Source organism: Astatotilapia calliptera, chromosome 1 (genome assembly GCF_964374335.1).
Source record: "Astatotilapia calliptera chromosome 1, fAstCal68.1, whole genome shotgun sequence".
Lineage (NCBI taxonomy): Eukaryota > Metazoa > Chordata > Actinopteri > Cichliformes > Cichlidae > Astatotilapia > Astatotilapia calliptera.
Window position 1 is genome coordinate 15519379 of NC_137422.1, and position 22174 is coordinate 15541552.

Consider the following 22174-nt stretch of genomic DNA (forward strand, 5'->3'; position numbering starts at 1 on the left):
ATCCTCTGTGCGAACTCAGACACATATCACATATCAGGGCCTGCACGGCTTCCCAGCCAGCCAATCATGTCTGAGGTCTTTCGTTTCCTCTCTCGTCATATCTCAGCGACGGTTGTACAAAGCGCAATGAAAATCGCAGTCAAAGTACACCAAAGTCCGCTGATTCACCCAGCACAAGAAATATGCCTCTAGTCCACCTAGTTTTTGAGTTACACAACGTTTTGTAACTCCAAAAAACTGCGTTTTTCGCCTCTCACCGCGATCTAATTCTGACTCCTCATCACCCTGTTTTTCAAGACGGCTCCTCTCTTTCCCAGTGGCGCAGTTGGTAATGACACGGGTCTGCAAGCCAAAGATCGTGGGTTCGATTCCACCTTGGTCAACATGTTTTTTTCCCTACAAATTAATACACTGTCACAGACCAGTAATTCATATTCATCATTTATTACAATTCTGCAAACTGTTATGATTTTACCAGCTTTTCTAATATGGACCTCACATTCTTAACACTCCATGGCACAAATACTCTTCCCTTTAGGCTCTGTGTATGTGTGTGTGTATCAATATTTCTCCCATTTTAAAGTATTACTCCTCTATAATTGTATTTCTGTTAAATCAAAGTACTTTTACTACATCTTAGTACTTCTGCTCAATCATAGTATTTCTGCTAAATCATAGTATTTCTGCTACTTTTTGGTACTTGTGCTAAATACAGTATTTCTGCTAAATCATACTATTTCTACTATATTATATTTTTCTTTCTAAATATAGCATTTCTGCTATATAATTGTATTTATGCTATGTTATAATATTTGTGCTAAACCAGAGTATTTGTGCTGAAACATAGTATTTCTGCCAAATGATAGTATTTCTGTCAAATTATAGTATTTGTGCTAAAACATAGTATTAATTTAAAATTACAATATTCATAGTTCATCACAGTGTCTCTGGTAAATCACAATATTTCTGCTAAGTTCTGCTATGCTATTGTATTTCTGCCAAGTATTATGTTTCCTCTAAGATATTGCAGTTCTGCTAAGTTATTACATTTTAGCAAACTTCTTTTGCTTCTGCAAAGTTTTTACAATTTCTGCAACTTTTCAGCTTTTTCAGCTAGTTTTTGCAGACAGCTTCAGCTTAAAGCATCCACACTGCATTTTCGCAGGAAATGCAAATTTTTCTAGTTATTATTATTATTCCAGTTGCTTCCGTACACTTTTTGGCACTTAACTACTTCCACAATTTTCAGCCGATTTTCACCGTTCAAATTTTAAACTATTCTGCTATTTTTGCTCTTTCTTGCTATGATTTTTGCTATTTTTAACTATTATACTTTTTAAAATATTCCACTTTTTTCCTTTAATTTGTCCCATTGAAATGAATGGGAAACTTCTGCAATTCTGCTAAAATTTGCTTGTTTTTGAAACTTAACTACTTCCTCATATTTTCACCTAGAACAACCATTCAAACTTTAAAATGTTCATAAATTATTGGGCTATTCAGGTATGATTCAGCTTTTTGAAATCTTTTACTGTTTTACTTTTATGCCTCTTAAAGTTTTGAGTTGCAAAATTGTGATTTTTCACAAAATACATGCGTTGTTATGGTTGCTATGCTCTTGGCTTCCAGTGTGCCACTGAAGCTTTTGCAGTCTTCTCTTCATGTCCGAACAACTGTTTGCTACTTGCTCAATTTTCACTCAACTTCCACAAATTATACATCAAAACGTAGGTATTTTTGCTGGCTTTCAGAAAATGTCACCATCATTGTTGTGGGATTTATAGAATTTTGGCAAATCTCCTCAGACTAACACAAGGTCAGAAAACTCTCCATATAAAGTCAATGGAGAGTTTGTTCAAAATCACCGCTGCATTTCTGTAATGAGAGGCATATTCGAATCGTCATATCTCCTTAACGAAGCAAAGTTAAGACATGAGGCTTGTCCCGGTATATCTTCAGACACTCGTGACGCTCACAATTCAAGAATTTCTTTCTCACCTATTACCGTTCTGAAATGAGTTGGACTTGTTTGAGGGTAGGAAATTTGTCCTTCGCTCAGATTTCTTCAGATTTCAAACCCTGGAAATGAACCACTTTTTTCTCTCGTCATAACTTTTTGTTGGATTTCCACAGAGACCTGAAAATTTCCATGATTGTTCACCAAAGCCTGCTGTCTCTTACGGTGAAAGAATGATATCGATACTCCAAATAGATTTAGAGTTACAAAGCGTTGTTTGAGGGCAAGTCAAGGCAGTTTTTGCTTCGCTCTGCTCAGTTATGGTGCATTAGAAGTCAAATATCTTTAATAATTCATATTTTAATGATAAATTGTTAACACTGGAAGATTCCCCCATCTCTTCTGAACAAAACGGTGTAAGAATGACCGCTCTAGCCCCTACGGTTAGGAAATTATGGTCATTTGTTTGAGGGGAGTCCTCACTATGAGAAATAGGCTGCAATAATCCTGTGCCTCTCTGTCCTGCGTGTGTAAAAAGATGCACCTGTTTTGGCGGGAAAACGTAAACAGCCACTCTGATTGGTGGATTTAAATTCGGCAGCTCTCTCCCTCTGTGTGTGTGTGTGTGTGTGTGTGTGTGTGTGTGTGTGTGTGTGTGTGTGTGTGTGTGTGTGTGTGTGTGTGTGTTTGTTTAGTGGGAGAGAGAGGACCCTGCCCTTATTTGGCAGCATGTCATTGTAGGATTTAAATTGAATATAGTTAGACTGGTTGACTGGATTAGAGCCTGTGTTTGTGTGTCCCTCTGTGCATTTGTGTTTCAATATGCCTCCATATTTGTAATTTTGTAAGTTATTATTATTCTGCTAAATCATACTATTTCTGCTTTTCATAAGATTTGTGCCTAATATAGTATTTCTGCTAAATTATAGTATTTATTCTTTTTATAGGATTTGTGCCTAACATAGTATTTCTGCTAAATTATAGTATTTCTGCTTTTTATACTATTTGTGCCTAATATAGTATTTCTGCTTTTTATAAGATTTGTGCCTAATATAGTATTTCTGCTTTTTATAGGATTTGTGCCTAATATAGTATTTCTGCTTTTTATAGGATTTGTGCTTAATATAGTATTTCTGCTAAATTACAGTATTTCTGCTTTTTATACTATTTGTGCTAAAACATAGTATTTCTACTAAATGTAGTATTTATGCTTAATCATACTAGTTCTGCTTTTTATGGATTTTGTGCCTAATATAGTATTTCTGCTTTTTATAGTATTTTTGCTCAAACATAGTATTTCTACTAAATGTAGTGTTTATGCTTAATCATCCTATTTCTGCTTTTTATAGGATTTGTGCTTAATATAGTATTTCTGCTAAATTATAGTATTTCTGCTTTTTATAGTATTTGTGCTAAAACATAGTATTTCTACTAAATGTAGTATTTATGCTTAATCATAGTATTTCTATATATTTCTGCCAGGTCCCCAGGCAGCCAATCCTCTGTGAGGACTTAGACATTCAAATTTTCAAATCAGGGCCTGCACGGTTTCCCAGCCAATCATATATGTGTCCTGAGGCATTCAAATTGGCATATTGGAGCCTTCATGGCTTCTAAGCCAGCCAATCATATCTGAGGGCTGAGGAATTCAAATCCACAAATCAGGGCCTGCACGGCTTCCCAGGCAGCCAATCATATATGTGGCCTCAGGCATTCAAATTTGCATATTGGGGGAATTCGTGGCTTCTAAGTCAACAAGTCATCCATGTCGTATATCTCTAAAAATTCACATTTTAATGATAAATTGTTAACACTGGAAGATTCCCCCATCTCTTCTGAACAAAACGGTGTAAGAATGACCGCTCTAGCCCCTACGGTTAGGAAATTATGGTCATTTGTTTGAGGGGAGTCCTCACTATGAGAAATAGGCTGCAATAATCCTGTGCCTCTCTCTGCTGCGTGTGTAAAAAGATGCACCTGTTTTGGCGGGAAAAAGTACACAGGCTCTCTGATTGGTGGATTCAAATTCAGCAGCTCCCAGGCTGACCTAGAAACTTACCTCTCTCTCCCTGTGCATTTTTATGCTGATTTTTTCATTTAACAAGTATATTTGAGGGACCCTCAGCATGTTCAGCATTTTTTCAGCTGTCCATTTTGCTTTTCCAATTTTTCTGTTTAACTTATTACTATTGTGCTAAATCATACTATTTCTGCTATTTCATAAGATTTGTGCTTAATATAGTATTTCTGTTTTTTAAAGGATTTGTGCTTAATATAGTATTTCTGCTTTTTATAGGATTTGTGCTTAATATAGTATTTCTGCTTTTTATAGGATTTGTGCTTAATATAGTATTTCTGCTAAATTATAATATTTCTGCTTTTTATAGGATTTGTGCTAAAACATAGTATTTCTGCTAAATTATAGTATTTCTGCCAAATTATAATATTCGTGCTAAAACATAGTCTTAATTTAAAATTACAATATTCATAGTTCATCACAGTGTCTCTGGTAAATCACAATATTTCTGCTCTGTTGTACTATTTTTCTAAATCATAGTGTTTCTGTAATGTTTAAGTATTTTTGGCTAAATATATTCTTTCTGTTATCTTATACTATTTCTCCTAAATTCTTGTATTTTTGAGAAGTTATCATGTTTCTGGTAAGTTACAATATTTCTGCTAAATTCTGCTATGCTATTGTATTTCTGCCAAGTATTATGTTTCCTCTAAGATATTGCAGTTCTGCTAAGTTATTCCATTTTAGCAAACTTCTTTTGCTTCTGCAAAGTTTTTACAATTTCTGCAACTTTTCAGCTTTTTCAGCTACTTTTTGCATACAGCTTCAGCTTTAAGCATCCACACTGCATTTTCGCAGGAAATGCAAATTTTTCTAGTTAGTGTGAATGCTTGAAAAGCATTCACAGTATTGTTCTTCTAATCTTTATTAGTGTGAATGCTTGAAAAGCATTCACAGTATTGTTATTCTAATCTTTATTATTATTATTATTATTATTATTATATTTTATTCTGTATTCCGTACGTTTTTTGTAATCCTATAACTTCAAAACCGTTCAACTTAGAAAAACCATTCAAACACCGTTAGATTCCTATTCTTTTGGACAACACTGCTTCTATTTTTCATATTTTTAACATTTATATTTTTAATTTTATTCAACTTTATTCAACAAAAATTTATAATGTATTTCAATGGGGAGACCCTTCAAATCCTCATTCAACTTACTCATTTTTAAACTCTTACTACTTCCACATACATTGACATAGAGCCACCATTCAAACTTTAAAACGAAGACAAGACATTCAACTATTCAACTTGTATTTATCTTTTCAATATCTATTATACTTTTTCTTCAGTTCCAGTTTAAGTTTCATGATGTTTTTTCACCCGTTTCAGAGTTTATAATGGGTGTGTATGGGACGGAATGTTGGGGCTAGAGTGAGGCAGCTCAACTGCTAGAGTGAGAGGAGCAAAAAAATTAATCTTAAAATCTTTTTTAAAACTGCTGCTGTGTCCACAGCGTTTGCTCTACAGGTATGATTTTACCCTCAAAACGTAGCCATGGCTGTCCTCTTTCATCCAATGTGTTTACTATTGTCCTAGGTGTTATGGTTCTTTCATAAATGTCACCAATGCACAGCCTCCTCCCTCCAACTCTTCCATAGACTCTAATGTTAAATTGGCTCAGAAGGTTCGTTTGAAAATCAGAAGAGCATGGTGTCTTTCCACTGTCACCACGTCCATATAATAAACTCCACAGGCATGAAAACTGAGAATTCAGTAGACTAGAAGCTGCTGTCGCTCACGGTGAAAGAATTTTGTCAATACGACTTTTACTTTTCATTTGGGAACGATTTGTTTCGGCCTGACTTTTCTGTTCATTTTAAGCAGCAAAAGTGAGGCGCATGTCTGTGTACGTGTGTATGGAGCCATTGGGTGCGGTCACTATAGCAACCAGGCTCACACCTGCCTGCTTAACGAGCTCTGCCTGCCACTGTGCCAAGATTCATCTTAAGCACTTCTCTTTCAACTGCTGCTGTGTCCACAGTGTTACAGCCATCATTTTACCCTCAAATTGTCGCCATTATTGTTCTCTTTCCAACACCGTATCTTTCAAAGCTCAGGCATTTAAACTTTTTAAACTGTGTGGATCAAAGTGGAGGGATCACATTTGAGTCATTCAGTGATTCAAAGAATATGACCTTTTAATATTCATTCAGATGTTTTCTGACTCTAAATGTTCTTTTCTCATTTCTTAGGGTTTTCTAATTTACATTTAAAACATTTTCAGTTTTTTTCCAACTCCTTCTTCTGTGTAACCTTCAGCTTTTAGCAGTTCAGCACCTTTGTTTTCAGGTTAAATTCGTTTTTTTTTTGTTTTTTTTTAATCTCATTCAATATTTTTAACTCAAAATTCAGCAATTAATTCATTTCAGTGCATACATTCAGATTCAAGCATTCACACTGCAGTTTCTTCAGAAAATGCACTTTCTAGTTATTATTAGTGTGAATGCTTGAAAAGCATTCACAGTATTGTTCTTCTAATCTTTATTATTATTATTATTATTATTATATTTTATTTTTCCGTACGTTTTTTCAAAGCCTACTCCTTCAAAACCGTTCAACTTAGAAAAACCATTCAAACATCGTTAGATTCCTATTATTTTGGACATGACTGCTTCTAATTTTCTCATTTTTAACATTTATATTTTTAATTTTATTCAACTTTATTCAACAAAAATTTCCCATGTATTTCAATGGGGAGACCCTTCAAATTCTCATTCAACTTACTCATTTTTAAACTCTTACTACTTCAACATACGTTCACATAGAGCCACCATTCAAACTTTAAAACGAAGACAAGACATTCAACTATTCAACTTGTATTTATCTTTTCAATATCTATTATACTTTTTCTTCAGTTCCAGTTTAAGTTTCATGATGTTTTTTCACCCGTTTCAGAGTTTATAATGGGTGTGTATGGGACGGAATGTTGGGGCTAGAGTGAGGCAGCTCAACTGCTAGAGTGAGAGGAGCAAAAAAATTAATCTTAAAATCTTTTTTAAAACTGCTGCTGTGTCCACAGCGTTTGCTCTACAGGTATGATTTTACCCTCAAAACGTAGCCATGGCTGTCCTCTTTCATCCAATGTGTTTACTATTGTACTAGGTGTTACGGTTCTTTCATAAATGTCACCAATGCACAGCCTCCTCCTTCCAACTCTTCCATAGACTCTAATGTTAAAATGGCTCAGAAGGTTCGTTTGAAAATCAGAAGAGCATGGTGTCTTTCCACTGTCACCACGTCCATATAATAAACTCCACAGGCATGAAAACTGAGAATTCGGTAGACTAGAAGCTGCTGTCGCTCACGGTGAAAGAATTTTGTCAATACGACTTGTACTTTTAATTTGGGAGCGATTTGTTTCGGCCTGACTTTTCTGTTCATTTTAAGCAGCAAAAGTGAGGTGCATGTCTGTGTCGTGTGTATGGAGCCATTGGGTGGAGTCACTATAGCAACCAGGCTCACACCTGCCTGCTTAACGAGCTCTGCCTGCCACTGTGCCAAGATTCATATTAAACACTTCTCTTTCAACTGCTGCTGTGTCCACAGTGTTTGCTTTACAGCCATCATTTTACCCTCAAAACGTAGCCATTGTTGTTCTCTTTCCAACACCGTGTCTTTCAAAACATTGAGATGTAAACTTTTTGAACTGTGTAGATCCAAGTAGATAGATAACCTCCTAACTGACCCATAGAAATACATTGTTTTCAGTCAGGAGTTTGTCTCAACAGCAGAAAAGACCCCACCTTTTAAATTACTCCTGTGACCACATTTTTGACAGCGGGAACATAAAGAACATGCTGTTGTGTAGAAAAATTCCTCTGGATCTCCATGGTTTAAAAGCTGGCTTGACAGGAATTACAATTTTGGATTTAGAAGCAGTTTTTCCAACAGATGCCATTAAGCAGATTTGAAAGGGGTCACAGAATAATAGTGTCATTGTCCAGAGTCTGTGACTCCTTGTTTATATTTAAGTTTATTATTATTATGGGATTTTGTGCTCCTTTTTCACATTTCATGTTCCTATGTTCTGTGTTCCCTAGTCTGTGTTAAGTTTGTGTGGGTTATGTTCTGTCGGTGTGTTTCCTGTTTTACGTTGAAGGTCCGTGTCCAATCTCAGTGTGTTCAGATTACATGTCAGACAATCATGTCTGATTACTCCCAGCTGTGCCCTCCTTCTGTGTCTCATTCCCTCGTTATCCCTCTGTGTATTTAAGCCTTGTGTTTGCGGCTGGTTCATCTGTGTATCGCCCTCCGTTGCCCTGTGTGGCTTCCCTATGTTTTCTACATCTCCCTGCATCTCTGTTTCATGTTTGTTTTTGCTTAGCCTTTTCCAGTTTAGGTTACTCTTAGGTGTTTTTTGTACACCACGTTCCTGTTTGTTTTGCCTTCGTGTTAATAAAGCTCGCTCTCTACTTAAGCAGTCTGCATCTTGGCTCCGTTAATAATTCAGACAAATAGTATGTCAGTAGTTAGTGTAGGCCAACTGAATAGAGCATTCTGATTGCCCTGCTAAATGCAAGCTGATTGTGTATTGGTGGACTTGTCTTCTGCACACAGGTTTTTCAGATCTGGAGTCAGTTGATGACTTTAAAATAATCTTTTCTGACTGGATAATTAAAGCTCTCAGCATCTACCTGTCTGTAGTTAATTTCCCCACCTTTTAACTAACGTTTAACTAATCTAATCTCATTTAATGTTTCTGTTTATAGTCTGTATAGTTTATCTCCCCACGAATACACTCAAAGTAGTCTTAAAATAAAACCCACAAAACAGTTCAAGATTTAATACTTTTTATTTGCTCATTTAATGCCAGTTGCCCTGTTTTTCTATATGTCACTCATTCGCTTATACTTGGGAGAAAAGTACCAATTTGTACACTAGTATAGTGTATTTTTTTCCCTCTATCTCTCTATGTCTGTCACACACACAGACCAACACACAGACATGTATATGCTCATTAATGCTGTTCAAACTGATGCTCAAATTTCCAAGCACCACCTGAACGCCTCATCTGTTTTTAACCCATCACTGGACCAACTGTCGTCATTCCGCTTTGCTCTCTGCTGTGGTAAGTACAATACAATCAGTACTGCAGTGTTTTATTTTTATGATGGTAAAAATACGTTTGACATTTAAACTCACATATCAAGTCCAACAGAGTTCAAAGAATAAAGAAAGAAAAAAAAAAAGAATAACCTTCGCTATCATTTATACAGGTTTATGATGTTTTGCTGTTAGCAGCAGTGCTAACGCTAGCTTCAATGCTAATGCTAACGCCAGCTATAGTGCTAACACTAGCCTTAGCAATTGTTAACTGACAAAAAGAATATTCCTGTGAAATCCCTGTGATATTTATTGGCGGTCACTGAGACAAAAGTAACAAATGAGCTTCATTATTGCCATTGTGGCTCAGTTTTAACAGTAAGAATGCTAACGCTAGCTGCAATGCTAACGCTAGCTGCAATGCTAACGCTAGCTGAAATGCTAACGCTAGCTTCAATGCTAATGCTAATGCCAGCTATAGTGCTAACACTAGCCTTAGCAATTGTTAACTGACAAAAAGAATATTCCTGTGATATCCCTGTGATATTTATTGGCAGTCACTGAGTCAAAAGTAACAAATGAGCTTTATTATTGCCATTGTGGCTCAGTTTTAACAGTAAGAATGCTAACGCTAGCTGCAATGCTAACGCTAGCTGCAATGCTAACGCTAGCTGCAATGCTAACATTAACTGAAGTGCTAATGCTAGCTGGAATGCTAAGGCTAGTAACAGTCTAACAGTCTTACATAAGTGGCAATACTTCAGGTAATTAGTTTGAATTATAAAATGGCTGCTGTGTCTTTTAGTGTGCTATATTATTCTATAACCTGCTAATTATAAGTTCAGTGTATCATGTCGTGTGGGCTTTGTATTTCTGTTAGTCTGATAACACTGTACAGACAACTAACATATTATTTCTCCTCTTACACTTTCAGGAACTTGACTGACATCTGTGCTTTGCCTGGTAGGTGTGCACATACTGTAAGAGAAGCAGACCAAAATAAAAATAAAAAATCTGAATAATATAAACTGTAAAGTGATGGGTTCAAAGTTTTTGCTAGACCTTTTAAACACAATTTTATAACAAATACACACAAGTGCAGCTTAACAATTGGGCTAAATATTTTTTTTCGTATATTTTTGTAGTCACACTACATGTGATTAGTTAATGATTCACTCAATCATATTTGTATTTAAAAATATTATTGCTGAATTTAATTAAATATTTATTATTTTAAAAAGTGCCCAATTATGCAACTTTTTGCACATGGCAGCCGACAACAGTTTAGCTTGAATATTTGTTTTGTCCTTTTTCAGTAGTCACAATTAGTTCATACAATTACCATGTGATATTATTTTAATAAAATTATTATATTTTTCTTGTTTTTTTGTTCACAGTGTGTAGAAGAAGAAGAACAAGGACCAGATCTCCAGTCTTCTCTCTCACATCCCAACCCCCAAACCCCTCTGTCCTCTGTCTTGCTCCACCTGTTGTCTCTGCCTTCTTTCCATCTGTATTTCACTCTGTGGTTTGTGAGAAATTTTGCCAAACCAACAATCCTTTTGCGGTTTGATTTCAAAGCCGTGTCTCTCCTGCTCTGTCTGTTCTCTCTGCTAAATTTTCTCTCTACCTGTTTTTCACTCTTGGCTTGCTGCTGAAAAACGCCAAGCCAACAAAACAATAAAGAGTGCATATTTTGCCTCAACCTATGAACAAACTGAACAAACAAAGAAAAATCTGCGGTTTGATTTCCAAGCCGTGTCTCTCCTGCTCTGCCTGTTCTCTCTTCTAAATTTTCTCTCTACCTGTTTTTCACTCTTGGCTTGCTGCTGAAAAACGCCAAGCCATTAAAGCAATAAGGAGTGCATATATTGCCTCTACCTGAGAACAAACAAAGAAAACTCTAATTCACGGTTTGATTGTGATTTCCCAGCCGTGTCTCTCCTGCTCTGCCTGTTCTCTCTTCTAAATTTTCTCTCTACCTGTTTTTCACTCTTGGCTTGCTGCTGAAAAATGCCAAGCTAATAAAGAGAGTGCATAATATTCTCTTGACTGAAGAACAAACTGTCAAACGAAAGACAACTGTTTCTGACAAATAAAAACTGAAATATAAAGACAAAGAGAACATCTCCTGGTGTGTGCCACTCTTATTTTATAAACATATTTTCTAAAGCCTAAGAAACACAGGTGTGTGAAAATGCCAAGGAAGCAGAAAAAGTCACAAGCTGCAAAACAACGCTGGAAGAAGTTCCATGAGTTTCACAGTGTACCAATATGTGAACAGGCTGAGTTTGATTTTCCTCAGAGCTCTGCAGAAGACAGTGTGTCTACAAAGACCAATGCTGATGGTGTCAAACAGGCAGGTCAACATGTTCCTGCACATGTACAACAGGTATCTTATGCTGATGCTGTAAAGAGTGGACTGCAGCATGAATTTAATGAACAACATGAGGTGTCATGTGACCCACAGGTGGGTTATGCTGATTTTTTGAAAAGAGGCTGTCACAGTGATGTGGCAGGACCATCTCATGCAGAAAGAATGAACCTTGAAAATCAGCCATCTGTTACACAGGTCTGTGCATCTCACAGCCAGGCTCATCCCAAGTATGGAGACTCCAGAAACAAGCAGTGCACATGTAACTCACTCACATTTCTTGCATTCCTTCATGAGAATGAAAACATGACTACAGCTGACCTTAATCTGGTCTTGGATAAAGGTGATGTGATGTACAAAGAGGCCAAGAAAAGATTTCCTAAAAATATTCATTTGGCAACCGATGAGCTGCCAGACAAAGTTGATGCTCGCTGGTCTATGTATGATGTCGACATGACACAGCCTTCCCGGTATGGGACATTTGAAGAACCTCCAGAGGAAGCAGTAGATACCTTTCTCAGCTTAGAAGCAGGACTGAGCTGCCTGTTGTCAGATGTGCAGTATGCCTTACTGATTATGAGTGGATTGTGTATAGCAGTGTTCAGATCCACATCAAGCAAATATGGTTTCTTTGATCCACACTCCAGAACACCCAGTGGTCTTCCTCTACTACTACAGTCACGTAATCGTGGTACAGCAGTGATGCTGAAATTCACACTCCTCAGTGACATGATTAAGAGGATCCAAGATTCTTATGAAATGATGGAGATATCACCTTCTTGTAACTATGAGCTGAAGCCTGTGCAGTTCTACAGTATGAGCACAGTCAACCTGAGTGATACTATCACAGACACAGTCTGCAGACCAACAGCTGCCACTGCTGTGGCACCTACTCACTCTGATGCAACTGTTGATGAAGCAAACCCCTCTTCTCCAAGGAGAAACACAACCACTGATCTGACTGAGAACATCTTTTGTCAAATGGTGAAACAAAAAGAAGACCAAATGACTCAGTTCACATCATATGAAGATCAGAATGAACCTCCTAATATACCAACTGAACAACTATGCAGTGAATTAAGTTTCCTTCCATCAAGTGATGCTTTTTCATGTCAATCAAATGCTGCCATAACAAATGTTGCTGCCTGTGACCTTTCTGATATAGTTTTACAAAAACTGAAAAAAGTTAATAAACAACAAAGGAACAAAATGAAAAGAAGATTAATGGCATCAGAGAAACCCAGAAATAAGAGAAAAGAAAACCAAAAAAGGAAAGAACAACAAAAGTATGCTTCAAATAAAAATTACAAAGAAAAGAAAAAATCTTGCACAAGCGAGGCATATAAAAACAATCCTGAAGTCAGACAGAAAAGACAACAGTATATGAAAAGACGTTACTGTGAAAATGATGAATTCAGAAAGAAACAAAAACAATATGTTAAAAAACGTTTTTCTGAGAATGCTACAGTTAGAAAGAAACAACAACAATATATTAAAAGACGCTACTGTGAGAACGATGAATTCAGAAAGAAACAACAACAATATATTAAAAGACGCTACTGTGAGAACGATGAATTCAGAAAGAAACAACAACAATATATTAAAAGACGCTACTGTGAGAACGATGAATTCAGAAAGAAACAACAACAATATATTAAAAGACGCTACTGTGAGAACGATGAATTCAGAAAGAAACAACAACAATATATTAAAAGACGCTACTGTGAGAACGATGAATTCAGAAAGAAACAACAACAATATATTAAAAGACGCTACTGTGACAATGCTGAATTTAGACAAAAACAAAAAAACTATATCACTAAAAGGTATCAAGAAAACCCTGAATTCAGAGAGAGACAGAGATCTCGAGTGACTCAGCGTTATGCACGTGATGACGCATTCAGAGTAAGACACAGACAACTAATGAAACAACTAATGCGAGACAGGTATCAAAGTAATCTTGCCTTCAGGATTATGCACAATATGAGATGTGCAATGAAAATAAAAAGGAAATACAGATGGGTGAACAGACAAACCCAAGAGAGTGACAACAGTGTGATTAACGAGGCCATATCTGTGTTCAAATCACAAATCAAAGCTGGACCATCATACCCATGTACTGTATGCTTCAAGGCTTCATTTCCAAACCAAGTACGACCCTGCAGAAGGTCAAATTATGTCAAAAACCCACATGTGGTTGCAACATGTTTGACAGGAAAGTTTGTTCATGTTTGTGATGAAAACTGCAGAAATGAGCAGTGCAATGTTCCCGATGAGAGAAAGAGAGAGTGGATTTGTCACACCTGCCACGATCATCTTAAAAATGGATCCATGCCAGCACTTGCTGTTGCCAATAAACTGGATCTTGCTGATATTCCAGCTGAACTTTCTGATCTCAACATACTGGAGAGACATCTCATAGCCAAGTGCATACCATTTGCCAAGATCATTCCTCTTCCCAAAGGCAGACAAAGAGCAATTAGAGGAAATGTGGTCTGTGTCCCATCAGAGGTACAGGAAACTGTTGAAACACTACCTCGATTGAGAATTAATTCTCAGGTCATGAGAGTAAAATTGAAGAGACGCTTGTCTTACAAAGGTCATCAGCTGTTTCAGACTGTAAGCTGGTCTAAACTTGTGCAAGCACTGCATAAACTCAAGCAGATTCATCCACAGTATAAGGATGTGAGCATCAGAGATGATGCTGAGCTGTGTGATCCAACACTTCCTGATGAAGATGATGATGATGATGAAAACATGAATGAGGACGATTATGATGAGGCTGATTTAATGGAAATTGACAGCTGTGAGAAAAATGCACTGAGTGAAGCACAAAATAAAAATGAACAGGATATTGACATGTTACCCTGTGATGGTGAACAATCACATGAACAGATGAGAGATGATTCAGAGCAAGAAGATGGACTGACTAATGGTGGTTTTGCACTCGAGTCCTGTTTGCAGCCCCCTGATGTGGCTGAGGAGATATTATGTTTCAGTGAAGGAATCTACTCTGTTGCTCCTGCAGAGAGAAACAATCCAATAAGTTTTTTCAAAACACCTAAACTGGAGGCCATGGCCTTCCCTGTGCAGTTTCCTACAGGCCAAAACACACTTGATGAAAGAAGGCTGATCAAAGTATCCCCCAGTGGGTATTTCAAATCAAGACTTTTCTGCATTGATGATCGTTTTGCCAAAGACACAAACTATTTATTCTTTGCACAGTTTGTGACTGAAATACACTTGGCTACATCCAGCATGACAGTACAGTTAAGGAAGGCAAAGCCTCTGACCAGAGATGGTAGAAAAATAACCTCAGGCATGTTACAAGATAAACATGAGGTGGAGAAACTGGTGCGAAATAAAGATGCAGTGAGATTCATGCAGCCTCTGAGAGGAACCCCAGCCTATTGGGAGAAAACAACAAGAGATCTTTTTGCCATGATCAGACAGTTGGGAACTCCCACGTTCTTTTGCACATTTTCAGCTGCTGAAATGCGCTGGCCTGAAGTGATTGAGGCAATAACAAGGCAGCAAGGTGAACAAGTGAATTTTGAAGGACTCGACTGGTCAGCAAAGTGTGACATCCTGAGAAGCAATCCTGTCACAACAATGCGCATGTTTGACAAGAGAGTTGAAGCATTATTCAGAGATTTACTCTTATCTCCCGCAGAGCCACTTGGCAAAGTCATTGACTACTTTTACAGAGTTGAGTTTCAGCACAGAGGAAGCCCACACATACACTGCCTCCTGTGGGTAGAAGGTGCTCCTGTGTTTGAGGAGGATGATGAGCAAACTGTTCTTGATTTTATAAACAAATACATCACAGCTCAGCTGCCTGATCCACATAAACAACCTGAACTGTACAAAAAAGTAACAGAAGTGCAAAAACACAGTAAGAACCACACAAAGACGTGCTTTAGGAGTTTAAGCTCCGGGTGCCGTTTTGGTTTTCCCAAACCACCCTGCAATGAGACAATGATCACAAGACCCAGTGAGGATGATGCACTGGAAGTAGAAACGGCAAAGAACAAGCTCAGACCACTGAACCAGCTGCTGAATGAACCTGAAACTGCTTCCATGAGTTTAGAGCAGCTCTTGGAAAGATGCAAGTTGACACATGCAGAATATGAGAGATACCTGAATAAAATGAACATGAGGAGTACGATCATACTAAAGCGTGATCCAAAAGACTCTTGGATAAACGGCTATAATCCACATCTGCTTGAAGCCTGGAACAGTAATATCGACATAAGCTTTGTTTTAGATGCTTTTGGTGCTGCAAATTATTTAATGAAATATATATCAAAAAAAGAGGGCGGGCTATCTGAGTACCTGAAAACTGTCATTGAGAACTCCCATAAGGACAGTGTAAATGAGTGCGATGAAATGAGAGCCGTCATGCAGGCATATTCAAAGAAGCGAGAGATCAGTGCACAGGAGTGTGTTGCTCGTGCATGTGGTCTTCACATGAAGCAATGCTCACGTGCTGTAATATTCATTCCAACTGATGATAATCCTGTGAAAATGAGTCGTCCCCTGTCAGTTCTGGACAACACAACACCTGAGTCTTCCAATGTTTGGATGACATCTTTGAATGACAAATACAAAGCCAGACCTGAAACACCAGAGTATGAGGAGATGTGCATGGCAGACTTTGCTGCTACTTGCAGGATTGTCTATGGCCAACAGAAAAAAGGTAAAGATGTTTTGCCCCTTCTCAATGAGATGGGGTTTGTGCAAAGGCGCAAAAACAATAAGCCTGCTATCATCAGATTTCACCGCTGCTCACAAGAAAAACATCCAGAGCAATATTACGGAAGACTGCTTAAACTGTACCTTCCTCATCGTTCAGACCACGAACTGAAAACACCATCGTTGCCAACCTATCAGGCTTTCTATGGTGCTGGCTGTGTACAGCTACCAGGTACTGACCATCTTGAGTACGTGCAACACATTGTCAAAAGAAACAGAGAAAAATATGAGAAAAACAGTGAAGAGATCGAGAGCGCTGTTGAGGAATATGAGCAGAACAGAGGTGTGACTGACGAATGGTGTAATCTGGCACCTGAATCAGATCTCGTAAGGTTGCCACTTGTCGAACAAGAAAGAGAGCGAGACAATGAAAATGAACAGGAAGATGTGCCCGACTACAGCCGTCAGGCTGATGCTTCAACAGAAGTCAGAGCCATCAGGGAACCCCCTGCTATTGATCCCACATTGTTACGTCAGATGTTTCAAAATCTGAATAAGAAGCAAGCCTGCATATTTTATGCAGTTAGAGACTGGTGCATTAAAAGAGTCTGTGCTCTAAATCCAGAGCAGTTTTTCTTTTATATTAATGGTGGTGCTGGAACAGGAAAATCACATCTAATCAAATGCATCTACTCAGAAGCATCTAAGATACTGAGCAAAGTGCCCAGATATGCAGACGACGTTGACATATCAAAACCCACCGTCCTGTTAACTGCTTTCACTGGGACTGCAGCTTTTAACATTTCTGGAACAACACTGCATTCTCTTCTCAAGCTGCCTAGAAGCTTAAAACCTCCCATTCAGGGACTTGGCAATCAGCTGGATGAAGTCAGATCAGAACTTTTGAATGCTGAAATAATCGTCATTGACGAAGTGTCTATGGTGTCAAGACATCTGTTTGCATATGTAGATGCAAGACTCAAACAGATCAAAGGGACTCGGAGACCCTTTGGGGGCATGTCAGTCATTGCTGTCGGAGACTTCTATCAGCTACCCCCAGTGCGACAGTCTAAACCTCTCTGTGTGCACGACCCGTCTGAGATCGACCTGTGGCGGGAGCATTTTCAGATGATCACTCTGACTGAGATTATGCGTCAGAAAGATGATGTTGTCTTTGCTGAGATGCTGAACAGAATTCGTGTAAAAGGAAAGTTGGATGAGCTTTGCGAAGCAGATAGAAATTTGTTGTTACAGGCCATAACTGAACCAGCCCATTGTCCGACTGATGCATTGCACATTTTTGCAACTAATAAAGAAGTGGATGCACACAACTCTTCAACACTGGCTCTGCTCCACACTCATATCATTGACATCCATGCAGATGATTATAGAAAAGATCCTAGAACTGGCAGAATGGCACTTCAAGACAGACCATTGAAAGGAGGTAAAAACGAGTTACCAGACACACTGAAAGTTGCAGAAGGAGCTCGTGTCATGCTCACCAGAAACATTGACATACAAAATGGTTTGGTTAATGGAGCTTTTGGAATACTACTTAGAGTAGTTTACTCTGAAAATGACCAACACATCATCAAGCTTGGACTTAAAATGGATAATGAGACATCTGGAAAGAATAACCGCACACCAGCAGACGATATGGTGTACATTGAGAGAGCAGAGGAGAATCTGAAGCAGAAAGGAGTGGTACGAAGACAGTTCCCAGTGAAGCTGGCCTTTGCATGTACAATACATAAGGTACAGGGTATGACAACTACATCAGCTGTTGTCTCTCTTAAGAGCATTTTTGAGCCCGGCATGGCCTACGTAGCTGTCAGTAGAGTGACGTCTCTCAGTGGACTGTATCTTCTTGATATGGAGGAGAAAAAAATATTCACCAACCCAGAAATCACTGCAGCGCTTGAGAACATGAGACAAGCCAACCTTGATGACATGATGCCTCTTCTACACGTGAGGCAAACACTGAGCAGGTCAGAGGTTTTCACCATTGTTCATCATAATACAGAGGGACTGCCAGCTCACATTAATGACATCAAAAGTCACCATGAATTGTGTCTAGCAGATGTTTTGTGCCTAACAGAAACACACCTGCGGGGCTCTTTTGTCGCAGAGAGTCTCCACTTGGAAAATTACAATTTGTTCAAACGCAACAGACACCTGTCCTACACAAACTTTCCCCAGATGGCAAACAGAAGTGGTGGTGGAGTTGCTGTTTATGTGAAAAGTGACATTCAAGTGCATGAAAAACAGTACATCCATAATGTAACTGACCTTGAATTTCTGGCTTTAAAGGTTGAAGCACCAGTCAGTGCTCTGATTGCAGTTGTATACAGACCTCCAGACTACACTCTGAGGCCATTCCTGAAAAACCTGGTAAGCCTATTAGACTCATTGGAGATCATGGACTGTCATCCCATCATAGTTTGTGGTGATTTTAATGAGAATGTTTTATCCAGTGCAAACAAACCAATCCTGGAGCTGTTTGAGTCTAGGGGATACGCACAGGTCATCACTGCCCCTACCACAGAGAAGAAAACACTGCTTGACCTAATTTTCATTTCTCAGTCAGATCGATGTCTCCATTCTGGAGTCATGAAGACCTACCATAGTTACCATGACCCAGTATACTGTGTATTGTCCTGTGATGATTCATGATCTAGATCTTTGAATACAGTAAGTAATATCTATATTTTTGAATGACTTAAGAAAGTAGAGCGATATTTAAAAGTTGACGCTCTGCATTGCAGTATAATGGTTGAATTGTTTACATAAAATACAATTACATGAATTAAGTAATGATATCAGTAAAAGATGACAATTTTATTTATTACAGAAAATCTAAAATTCACTAACAGTAACCTATAAATGTCAGAAAAATCAAATATAGCAGTTTAAAATGAATAGTGTAGGCATATCCTCTCTGCAGCCAGGCTTCAACATCCTGCCAGGCTGCCCCAGTCTCACTGTGGCTGGGAGGGAGGGAGGGTGGACCAGAGGATTGCCTACACAACACATAAATGTTCAACAGCTTCTTCATTGTTTCTGAGAAAACAACAATGACTAAAGGTTGCTTTTTAAAAAAAACAAACAAACCTAATTACAGCAATAATGACAGTTAAGCCACTTTATGTGTGCCTCTATTTTGAAATACTATTTACAAAAATGTTATTATTTTGGTTTGTTATAAACTTTAAACTTTTTCAAAAGTATACGATTATATTTTTGGACCAATTTTACTATGAAACATAAATTTTTATGAGCTTTTATCATGTTTCGGCCAGTGCAATCATCAGGGTGGGTCTGGGTTGATAACTGCACATTTCTGGCCAGAAATGTTTCAGCAGTGTTACATAAGTAGTACATATGTAACACTTGCTTTCTGTTACCAGCTGATACCCTACATTTGTATAGACATTGGATAGTGTGAGGTTGGGAGTTGAGTGGGGGGGGGGGGGGGGGTTTACGGTGGGAGCTGAGGGGGGGGGGTGTTAGGTTTCCTTTTTTCTTTTTCTTTTTTAAGAGAGACACAGTCCTCCTGTGTCTTCTCCAAGCTTCACATGTAAGATCCAACAGTGTGAAGCACATAGCAGCTAGAAACTGTAATGCCACAGATCAGAGAGGCTTCATCATCACCATCTTCATCGCCGTACGATCAGAGCGTGAGACTTCACATCTGGAGCACAGGAGACATTCTGTGATAAGTCCTCCTTCTAGCTTGTCCCACAAGCAGTCGGTGAGATTTACTCACAACAAAAAGGGTTAATGACATTATTTCCATGAAAACATGTATTCATTCTTTGTGAAGTGTTTAAATTGTGTTTTCACTTGACCTTAGGAGTGTTAGAGTGTATTGTAATGTCTGTACTCAGGTGTTTCCCTCTGTGATCCATCCCCATCAGAGCTGAGACACTCAGGACTGAACAGACTGCACAGTTTCTGTGACTGAGCCTCCAAAACACCTTCTCTGAAACCACTCATGATAGAAGGGCTTCATATTTGCAGCAGCACTACTACAGGTATTCAGTTTATTACAGGATGTGTTTGTTTCTTAGGACCAGCTCTGAGTGCACACTACCTAACATATACACCTTTCTGTTCATTACAAACCAACTACTCTGGATCATATGGCCAGTTGGCAGGAATGTTGCTGCAGGAAAACATCCCTGGAGATCACCATCATTGTCAGACTGACTGTGCCTCCTCTGTGCAGTGTCAAGATCCTCTCTAAATGAGTGTGTAAGTTAACATTTTCATTATTTTATTCCCTTTGACAAGACAAGTATCACTGATATTTACATTTACAACTACATATGTTCCCGTTTTCTGCTCTTCTTTTAAAGTCCTCAGCTATCCTGCTTCTGTGCTGCTTGCCACACATCAAACACTGGCCGGATGACAGGGAGGATCCACTCTGAAGTCACTGGACGTGATGAGGATCATATGGGACTTCATAGTTTCACAGAAACATTGTGCTCTGTGATTACAGGTTTTAAATGGACATAATGACTGCCTCTCTCTGATCAACAGGCTAAAGGATTGTTTTCATTGTTAGTGCTCTGTACAATGTATGCTTATTTAATATTTCATCACAGAGCAAACCTTTATTTATTTAACATTTTTTTTATTTTGTTTTAATGTTGAATTAACTGTGGGGATTTTTTTAAGTGGGCACTTGGGATGTCATATGACCAGAAATGTGGTAACTGGAATTCAACAGTATGGAAGAAAAAATCTGCTGAGAACGAAACACATACAAAAACCCCCCAAGAAAATTCAAATTCATTCCATGTAATCCAATCTAAAACATTTTAAACTGCTGAACAGCAACACAAACAGTGTTAAAAAACAGTGTTAACAGAATGATTATGATGATTTTGTACCAAAGTTTCAGGTCACATGGCACACCTAGTGTGTAGTGTGGGGTATCAGCTGGTAAGTATAGGTTTTTTCATATTTGTGTCCTTAGAGTTTAGATAGATAAAGCCTTGTGTATAATAATTAGTCATAACCACAACTCAAAGTCAGGGACTAACTAAATTTGGGACTTTGTGTCTGAGCCCAGGTTAAAACAATGTGTAAAAAAGCATTTAGTGGCATGGCTGAACAATGCTGTATTGATACTTATTTATCCATGTTCACAAAAAGGACTAATGTGTTTATTTGATTATTTGCATGTGTTAAACTGTGTCACCACCTTAGGCTTTCATTTGAGTTTACTCACAAATCTCTATACAGTTCTCTTTTACCACTGTGTGGACTCTGTTTACATTAAAACATAAAAAAGAATGAGTAATAAAAAGATGTGTAGACAGATCAGAAGATTAAGTAGACCGATAGAAAAAGCTGTTCAGCCATGTTCTAAGAAACCAACACAATTTAAAGGTTCAGGATTGTGGTTTTAAAAGTTGAATTTTCATGTATTTCATATGTTGCTCATTATTTTTTATTTAGTTATTTAATTTAGTTATTTTTCTTTATTCTACCAGTCCTTTTCAGAAAGAAGCTGTAAAATATGACTTAAGATTTTTATGTTATTTTCTATGACATACAAAACAAATTGATGTTTGTAATACTATTAAACATGATATACACATGTGTATATGTCTGAAAAACATCATGCTGTATATTAAAGTTTGTATTTTCTGCAGAATGTTTGTTCATCTTTTAAGTTCATTTCAATTAGAAGAATATGAACTTTTAATATTCATTCAGAGGTTTTCTGACTCTAAATTTTCTTTTGTCATTACTCATCTTTTTATTATTTACATTTTAAACATGCTTAGCTTTTTCCAACTTCTTCTGTGTAAACATCAGCTTTCAAAAGTTCTGCACTTTTATTTTCAGGTTAAAAATTCTGTATTTTCCAGCTCATTCAGATTTTTAACTTAACATTCAGCAATTAATTCATTTCAGTGCATACATTCAGATTCAAGCATTCACACTGCAGTTTCTTCAGAAAATGCACTTTCTAGTTATTTTTTCCTATTCCGTACGTTTTTCGCCG

At 37.8% G+C, this 22174-nt stretch overlaps 1 long non-coding RNA gene across 1 annotated transcript in view; it reads left to right on the plus strand.

The window, feature by feature from the left end:
* Positions 1–5369: 5369 nt before the first annotated feature.
* Positions 5370–22174, plus strand: part of LOC145420628 (uncharacterized) — a 58603-nt gene continuing 41798 nt past the window's right edge. Inside the window, exon 1 of the long non-coding RNA XR_013901958.1 lies at positions 5370–6477. This is a non-coding gene — a long non-coding RNA (uncharacterized LOC145420628). The remainder of the gene's footprint in view (positions 6478–22174) is intronic.